General features: G+C 35.5%; 1 protein-coding gene across 1 annotated transcript in view; it reads left to right on the top strand.

Moving 5' to 3' along the window:
* Window positions 1–9,771, top strand: part of SMYD3 (SET and MYND domain containing 3) — a 1,342,222-nt gene that overhangs the window by 163,995 nt on the left and 1,168,456 nt on the right. The window lies entirely within an intron of this gene.

Raw genomic sequence — 9,771 nt, 5'->3', positions numbered from 1 at the left:
TTATGTGCCGTCGAGTCGGACCCGACTCATAGCGACCCCTCCTTGGGTTTCCGAGGCAGTATCACTATGGAAGTAGGTTGCCCCATCTTCCTTCCGAGGAGTGGCTGGTGGGTTTGAACCGCAAGCCTTCTGGTTAGCAGTCAAGTGCCTTAGGCACTATGCTACCAGAACTCCTGTGGCACTTAAGAAATTGGAAATAAAAATATCATAAGATCTAGCAATTTCACTACTAGGTATATATCCTAGAGAAATAAGAGCTGTGACATAAACATGTGTATGCATATCCATGTTCACTGCAGCATTATTCAGAATATCAAAAAGATGGAAACAACGTAAGTGCCCTCAATGGATAAATGGGTACAAACTATGGTACATACATACATTAGAATACTACACAACATTAAAAATATAACTGAGTTTCTGAAACACATCATAATATGGATGAACTTAAAGGACGTTATGCTGAGTGAAATTAGTCACAAAAGGATAATTATTGTATGAGGCCACTATTGTAAAAAGTTAAGAAAATATTTACACACAGCAAGAATCATTTTTTGAAGGTTATTAGGAGTGGGAGGGAAAATCACCATCTAGAGGGTTGCTGTTGTTGTTAGGTGTCCTTGAGTCAGCTCTGATTCATAGCCACCTGATGTAGAACAGAGCAAAACACTGCCTCACCCTGTGTCATCCTCACAGCCCTTGCTGTGCTTGAGCCCATCGTTGCAGCCACTGTGTCAATCCATCTTGTTCAAGGTGAGATTCTTCCCCTTTTTCTCTGGCCTTCCACTTTACCAAGCATAGATAACTTTCTCTAGGGACTGTTTCCTTCTGACAACATGACTAAAGTAGGTGAGATGATATCTGGCCATTCTCACTTCTAAGGAGTATTCTGGCTGCACTTATTCCAGGACAGATTTGTTTGTTCTGCTGGAAGTCCATGGTATTTTTGGTATTCTTTGCCAACACTACAATTCACAGGCTTCAATTATTCTTTGGTCTTCCTTATTCATTGTCCAGCTTTCACATGTATATGCAGAGATTGAAAATACCATGGGTTGGGTAAGGCACAACTTAGTCTTCAAAATGACATCTCTGCTTTTTAACACTTTGAAGAGGTCCCCAGATTTTCCCAGTGCAATACAATGTATGATTTCTTGACTGTTGCTTCCATGTGCATTGATTGTGGATCCAAGTAAAGTGGAATCCCTGACAACTTCAGTCTTTTCTCTATTTACCATGATGTTGCTTATTGGTCCATTTGTGAGGATTTTTAGTTTCTTTATGTTGAAATGGTGAATAGAAAGGCAGGATACAATAAGGGGGAGGTCAGTACAAAATGACCAAGGCAGTGGAAAACACAGGGAAGAGCACAAGAGTTAAAGGCAACGAAGGTGAATATTATTATACACACAATCCTACAATAACAATAATAATAATTTACAAGTGGATACATAGACACCCAATCTGAACAGGGTAGAAAGGTAAATGGGACTACAGCCATGAATAAATATAGGTTTGACAGAGAATATCTTTACCTATGTATTTGTATGTGCTCAAATATATCCATGAATGTAGTAGAGAATACAGGGAGCAAAATTATGAAAACTTCTTTGTCATAACCAAACACCATGAATGAATGAGTCATTGGGTATAGAGGTTCAGAACCTAGTGGTGGGGGACACTATTTTATTGGCATAACATAGTCCACAAAAATAATGTTCTACATCCTTCTTTGGTGAGTAGAGACTGGGGTCTTAAGAGCTTGTGAGCAGCCATCTAAAGTGCAACCATTGGTCTCTCCCTGTCTGCAGCAAAGAAGAGTAAGGACAATCAAAGACACATGGAAACAATTAGTCCTAAGGACTAATGGACCACACAAACTCCAGCCTCATGACCCTGAGAGCAGAAGAACTGGATGGTACCTGGCTACTGCTGTTCTGAAAGGGGTCACAGTAGGAGATCCCGGATAGAGTGGGGCAAAATATGGAACAAACTCAAGATCATAAAAAAAGACCAGGCTTACTGGTCTGATGGAAATTGGAGTAAATGTTACAAAACAGAATGTGTATGGATTGTTGAATGGAAAATTGATTTTCTCTGTAAACTTATGTGTGTATGTATATGTATGTATATGTATATGTGTGTGTGTGTGTGTGTGTGTATGGAACTGTGGTAATGTAGTGGTTAAGGCATTTGGATTCAATTCAAACCCACCAGCTGCTCCATGGGAGGAAAATGAACTGTAAAGATTTACAGCCTTAGAAACCCAATAGGGGTCACTGTAAGTCATCAACTTGATGGAAGTGGAGATATATATGTATATATTTGTATATGTATATATATTTGAATTTTGGTTGAGCCTTCAAGCTTCTATAATAGTAGTTACTGTCTTCAACTGGTGAAGTAAAATAGACATTTTTAATAAGTAAAATTTTTTGATGATGTGCACATAACAGAATAATTATGAAATATACCCTTTTAGTTTTTAGAATTATGTTTTATCAGACATGAATGTAACAAGCAACAGAGCATTATTTGTGAATACTTGGAAAACAGTTTCTTAATTATTTAATACCTATGGCCACTGTAAGATGACTCATGTTTCGGGAAACATGGGGATTATGAGTTCTTTTTTTGAATGACCAAAATATGCATTTCATGTGCACCAAAGAAGAAAAACCTGCAGAAATATATTCAGATTTAAGATTATAATGAATAATGAATAAATGTAATAAAGTAAAAGGATTAAACTCTCCAAAAGAGGGTTGAAACATGTTGGTTTTTTTTTTCAAATTGGAAAGCAAAGTTTTGGATTTTTAAAATAAACCAAAGCAAGGGGCTTGATTGGTTTCTAGACTTTTTGCTTTGTATATATACATATTTAATAGGAAATAATAGGAAAGTTAGAAGGAAAATGTTAATACTTTCAATTTCAGTAATTTAAAGATATTTCATGTGACATGTTTAGATATTGTTTCTTGCATATTCTTGGGTTAGTAAGTATGTAAATGTTTTGTACTACTTATTGAATAATTTAATAAATAGATTGTTTTATGCCTAGATAATGTTAATGGTCTTCAGCAGAGAATTCTACTAGCTATTATGGACTAGTTCTTTTTCTAAATTTATGTGGATAGGATTCACAAAAGATATATTTTATGTTTTGACGTAGTACAAAAATACATATAACTGAAACTCACAACTAAAACTTACTACATGTGGTCCAGTATATGTTCTATTCCATTAATTTCTAATCCTTAGTTTAAGTCTCTTAGGAAAATGCTGATAATGCCCTCCTAAATTGGTTTTACAGTCCACTAATGGGTTGCAGCTAGCTATGTGAAAGCCCTTTTCCAGACAAATCTCCAGGATAGAGGTCAAAGTTCATCAGTTGCTAATGTATGGACCCTGTCTTCCTCACAGCCACTATTGGCCATTCAAATGCAAGTCTGCCTCTATTAGTAAACACAGGAACTTCCACCTCTATTTTTAGATCCTCTGGCCATTACTTTCTAAACCTACTTAATTGGTGTCACAGCCTTGACTGTGGTATAATGTTTACACACTCTCCTGGGACTGGGTGTTTATTGTGATCCAAGGGAAAAGCCACACTGAGGGGAATTCTGCTCAGAGTCCTCAATCTGACTACCACTACTTCCTCCATCAATTTTCCCCACATTTTCAAAATTGAGATAGAATTAATACACAATTTGAATATTTTCAATTGTATAGTTCGATGGTTTTTAGTATATTCACAGTGTTGTGTAACTGTCATCACTGTCTAATTCCAGAACATTTCCATCACTCCAAAAGCAACCTTATATCACAGACCTTCCTCTTCCTCACATCCTGTGGCAACTACTAATTTGCTATTTCTGTAGATTTGACTCTTCTGGACATTTCATATAACTGGAATCATATAATATGTGGTCTTTTGTGACTGGCTTCTTTTACTTACCATAATGTTTTTAAAGGTTCAACCATGTTGTAGCATGTGTAAATACTTTATTACTATTTATCGCTAAGTTATATTCCATTGTATAGTTTATCCATTCATCAGTTTATTATTATTAATATGAAATCCTTCCTAGTATATAAAGTAATATCTCATTATGGTTTTGATTTACATTTTCCTAATGACTAATGATGTTGATTATGTTTTTCATGTGCTTATTGGCTATTTGTGTATCTTCTTTGAAGAAATGCCTATTCAAATCTTTTGTCCATTTTTTAATTGGGTTATTTGTCTTTTTTATGGTTTAGTTGTAAGAATTTTAAAATATATTCTGGATACTAGACTCATATATGATTTGCAAATATTTTCTCCCATGTGGGTTGTCTATTACCTTTCTTGATATTATCTTTGATGTATGTGTTTTTAATTTTGTTGAAGCCCAACTTACCTATTTTTCCTTTTGTTGTTTATGCTTTTGGTGTGATACTTAAGAAACTATTGCCTAATCCAGTGTCACAAAGCTTTACACATAATATTATTTTCCTCTAAGAGTTTTATAGTTTTGACTCTTATATTTAGTTCTTTGGTTCATTTGAGTTAATTTTTTGCATATGATATGGAATAAGGGTCTAAATTTAGTCTTCTGTGTGTGGATATTCACTTGTCCCAGTACTAACTGTTGGAAAGACATTTGTTCCTCAATTCTCTTATTTTTGAAACCTGTCTACATTTCTGTATGTGGGAAAGAGGATGACAATTATTTGTAGATTTACCCATTGGTTCAGTCACATTGGATCTAGTAATTTTTATTTTATTAACAACTTTATTGAAGTATCATTTGCATAGCATAAAATTCATCCATTTTATTCAGAGAGAAAAGAGAAGGTAGACACATTAAGGAAAGAGGCAGACCTCATTCTAGAATACTTTGCTGGATACCAAAAGCCATAATTGTAGGTATACTTTTTAGCATTTGTCTCGAGAAACAAAAAGTACTTCTGTTGTCAAAAAAAATGTGGTATATCCTTTGCCTCCTGGGAATTTCTTGATTACTTGCAGGGTGAAGATATAGGAAAGAGCTTTTAGGGAGGTAGATAAAGGAAAGTCTAGAGAAACTCCCGAGTTATTGGCCTATGCCAGAAAAATAATTTTTCTGTGTCTGAGTTAACTATATTTTCCAGTGTCTTACTCCAGCTGCCTCACATCATTCATCCATACACACACAGTGCTTATAGAGTCCACTTGATGGTTGAAAACTCATTTACTATGTATGGTTTTATAATAGAAATCTGATAATGTGATATATTTGCAGGAGGAAAGATATAAATAAGAGACAGTATTTCACTGAGTAGATTTTATTTTCCTATCGTTGGCATCTTTTTTATTTTGGCAAAAGGAGTTGGATCTTTATAGGAAAATTCCCTCTGAATTTTTGCTAGCATAAGTTTACTGTCATTTCTAGTTAAAAAGGTTTTCTTTTTCAAACGTAATATGCACTTCCTTTTTTTGCATAGCAAATGGGAAAGATCAATGAGCTGCTATAGACAATTACAGGGTTCCCTCCCTCCCCCAATTTGATCTTTGATCTTGACAGCCTTTATCCCTGTAGTGATCTCCCAAGAGATTTGAGAAAACATTTTTAAAACAAAATTATGGGGTTATGTATATATAATTGGTCTTCTCAAAGCATTCTGTCAAATATGAAGTAAATGTTTTAAAGAAATCATTATCAACTGTTACATGTTTTTTATTAGACTGAATTTTGAGTATAGTTTATGTCTAAATGCATTATTGCAATTTATTTATTTATTTATTTTTATTGTTAGAGAAATAATGAGATTTTTCTTCATGCTGTATAGTCACTGAGAAAAATCACATTGCTGAACAGCCCAAACTCTCTAATTAGGTTTTAAAATGAAATGTTATTTTAGTTTAGAGTTTGTAGCATTGCTTCTGTTTTCAGTAACTTCAAATTTGGTTTCACAGTCTTTTTTTTTTTAATTTAGCAAATTAAAGCATTAATAAAAGAAGATTGTGATGTGGAAAGAACATTGCTTCAACCCTTAACAAAGAAAAACAAAGTTGGACATTTGTGTGTTTGACTTTTTTGAACCTGTTAGAGAGTTCAGTTTATAGGGCAGCCTACTAGCTTGAAGTCAAAAGAGAGACATGCACTTGTAGGGAGAGACATGAGCACTTGCTTACCTGGGGCAGACACAGCTGGACACTGATAAGAATTCAGCTAGAATAGTTAACAAATTGAAATTCCACACTGAATGTGGAATGGCAAGAGTATGTGGAGTTCTGAGGTCTGCAGATATAGGGAAGTTCATAACCACTTGCAGGCTTTCTCCACGAACTCTACCAGTTGTCCAGAAAAAGAGGAAGGATTCCTAAGAAAGTGTCCTATGACGGAGAATAGCAGCAGCTGTGGATGAGACATGAAATTCTGCAAGAATTCTCTCCATCTCCCCATTGAAAGAAAGCCGTTCTCTGCAGGGGGAAGAGCAAAAAAAAAAAAAATAATAATACTGTCACCCTTAATAGTCCAGGTGAAAACCCATTACACTGAGGGAAAAAAACAAAGAAATCCTCTACCCCAGAGGGAGCATGTTAGGCTCAAAACTATATCTTGGAGCACTGAAAAGTTCATGTCCCTGAGACATGGGGAGACAGTACCTGCCTAAGACTGATGCTTAGTCAGAAAACCAGGAAATCCTTCTTCCTTCCTCTTATCACCAGAGTAAGAAAAGTGAAGTTATAAGTAATAGTGGAATACTACTGGAAAAATGGCAAGAATATACAGACCTTTTCTGTGCCTGGGACAAAGGGAAGACCTAAAGCTAAGGGTGTAGCAGTCACTGAGAAAAGTCCTCTGGCAAACTAGCCTTCACTCAAGACACAAGTTATCACTAGAAGAATTGGAAGCCTGTGAAGTACTGAGGATAGCCATATCCATAACAAACTTAAAACCTACAAAAAGCCCAACTTTTGACTCAATTAACTACCCTCCTTACAGATGTAGCAGAAGAAAAGGCATGCCCATTTCCAAGCATTAAAAAGAGAACAGAAAACAAAAAACCTATTACCTCAGTTTCTACTCTCCTTCACAAAATGTCCAGCTTTCAACAAAAAATTAGGAGGCATACAAAAGTCAAGGAAAATACAACACACTGTTAAAAGACAAAGCAATCAAGAGAATCTGATTCAGAGATGACATTGATACTGAAATTATCTGAAGGCATTTTAAAAAAACTATGTTGGTTGTTGTTGTTATGTGCTGTCTAGTTGGACCGCACTCATAGCGACCCCTCCTGGGTTTCCGAGGCAGTATCACTATGGAAGTAGATTGCCCCATCTATGATTACTGTGTTAAAAACTGTACTGAAAAAAGTGAAAGGCATGCTGAATCAGATGGGTTATGTTAGCAGAAAGGTAGAAACTACAAGAAAGACTTAATTAGAAATACGCCCCCCCCAAAAATCATTGCTGTTGAGTCAATTCTAATTCACAGAAACATTAGATTTAAAAATAAGTAGCAGAAATGAAGAATGCCTTTGATGAGCTTATTAATAGACCTACTATAGGCGAGAAAAGAATCAGTGAACTTCAGAAGAGGTTAATAGAAATTACTGAAAAAGAGAAAAAATTAAAAAAAAAGAAAGTAGAAAAAACTAGGACATAGTGTCCAGAAGCTGTGTGATAATATCAATAAGTCTAACATAAGCATAATTGGAATACTGTAATCACTTAACAAACAAACAAAAAACTGGAAGGAGTAAAACTGTAGGGAAGCAAAACAGATCAAGCTTTACCAAGGGTAAAAGATAGGGAAAGCTGGACTCCAAGGGGCAGTAGGAGGGATTTCTGAGGTGTGCAGTCATTCTTTATTATGATTGTGGTGATAGGTTGGTGCATGCACTATTCTATACATTTATCGAAACCCATAGAACTGTACACCTGAAGGAGTGAATTTTACTCTTTTTTTTTTTTTTTTTTAAAGAAAGAGGCTATAGGGGAAATCAAATTGGAATATAAACTGTTACTTACTGAACCCAACTATATGACAAGTGAATAATGTAACTTCACTGAAGGGAGTTGAGAAGAAAGGCACTAGCCCTAGTACTTTGGAAATAGTATTTTGACAGTACTTCAAGGCTAAAGAAAAACAGAACTTCACACAGTACTGTGCTCTAGTTAGTAAGTTTTTTTCTCATTAAAGAATGGATTAGCAATTCTGTTTTATATATTTAGTGAGGTTGAAAAATAAAGTAAAAAAAATGAAAGCTAGGCTTTTTACTGTCAGAGACAGAAATTACAAATAAGGAAAGGCAGTAGTTTAGAAGGAACCTTGTGGTGTTGGATTGCAATTGGAAGAATCAGTATGAATTCATACTGAGTATTTTAATAACTATATATGCAAATAACTTGAAACAGATATAAAACATTTATATGTGTATGTGTGGATTAGTGTACATATGTATATTTCCTAAATTTGTCTTTTGAGAGGGTGTAGAAACAGTGACACCCCAGTTGTAATGAGCATAGCAGATTGTGGTTTTGAAATATTATTCACCAATAAAAGGAAGCAGGGCTCCTTAGAGAAGTGATTGATCCCAGGACTGGAACAGAGAAAATATAAGCTTGAGGCATCTTGTGGTGCTAGAAAGTAGAAAGTAAGGAAGTGCTCATAAAGGGTTGGGGGCTGTTGAAAGGGCACAGGAACTGACCTGAAAGGGTTCTTGATGGTGAAAGATGGAACAATTTGAGCATCCAAATAAGTCACAATATTTTTAGATTATTTTTGTTGTTCTTGTTCCTGCCAACAAGTTGATTCCAACTCATGGTGACCCCATGTGTATCAGAATAGAGCTAAGCTCCATAGGGTTTTAATTTTTTAGGAGTAGATCATCAGGTCTTTCTGCTGAGGTGCCTCTGGATGGAGTCGAACCTCCAACCCTTTGGCTACTAGATGACTATATTGACCATTTGTACCATGCAGGGATTTCTTTGGGTTATAACTCTTAGAGTAACATAACTATCCAGGACTCATAGTGATATAAATAAATAATTGAGAGGGGGCAGCTCTTTCTTACAGAAAAATTTGAATTAATAAATTTAGAAGTAATGAGGGAAATAAAAAACCACCATCAGAACATCACAGTAATCATTGTTACAGACAAGATTGACCAATGGATGCTAAAATTATAGGAAATAAATTTATAGGAGATAAAGGTTATTTGCATAATTTCAAAGTATCTCTCTCAAAATATTTCTTAATTTTAAGGGAAATTTTGCAGTGGAGAACCTGGCAGATAAACCTTAACAGATAATCAAGATTAACAGCACCAACAATAAGGGACATTCTGCCCTCCCTGATACGACGCACTGAAAATAGCACATCATCTCTGTGGTCTTCCTGCCCCAAATGTATAACTTCAATCTACTCTTGAGGAAACATCAGACAAACCCACAATAGCTGACCATCATTCTTGAGTGCCAAATGGTAGAGACAAGGAATGAGTGGGGAACTGTCACAGATTGGAGGACTCTAAGGAGACAAGATATTTAAATGCCTTACTGAATTCTGAACTGTAGTGGGGAAATTTATTTGAGTAAAATCCAAATAATGTCTGTAGTTTAGTTGTAGTAGTGCTTATTTCTTAGTTTTGAGAATTATATGGTTAAGTAAGATGCTAGTCCCTGGGCAGTGCAAATGGTTAACATGCTTGGCTGCTAATTGAAAAGGTGGAGTTTTGAGTCTACCCAGAAGGGCCTTGACAGAAAGGCCTGGCAATCTACTTAAAAAAAAAAAA

This window comes from Orycteropus afer, unplaced genomic scaffold (assembly GCF_000298275.1).
Source record: "Orycteropus afer afer isolate SDZICR_OR568_19922 unplaced genomic scaffold, OryAfe1.0 scaffold00533, whole genome shotgun sequence".
In the NCBI taxonomy this organism is placed as follows: Eukaryota; Metazoa; Chordata; class Mammalia; order Tubulidentata; family Orycteropodidae; genus Orycteropus; species Orycteropus afer.
Note: the sequence above shows the minus strand (reverse complement) of the source record. Positions and strands in the feature narration are given on the sequence as shown.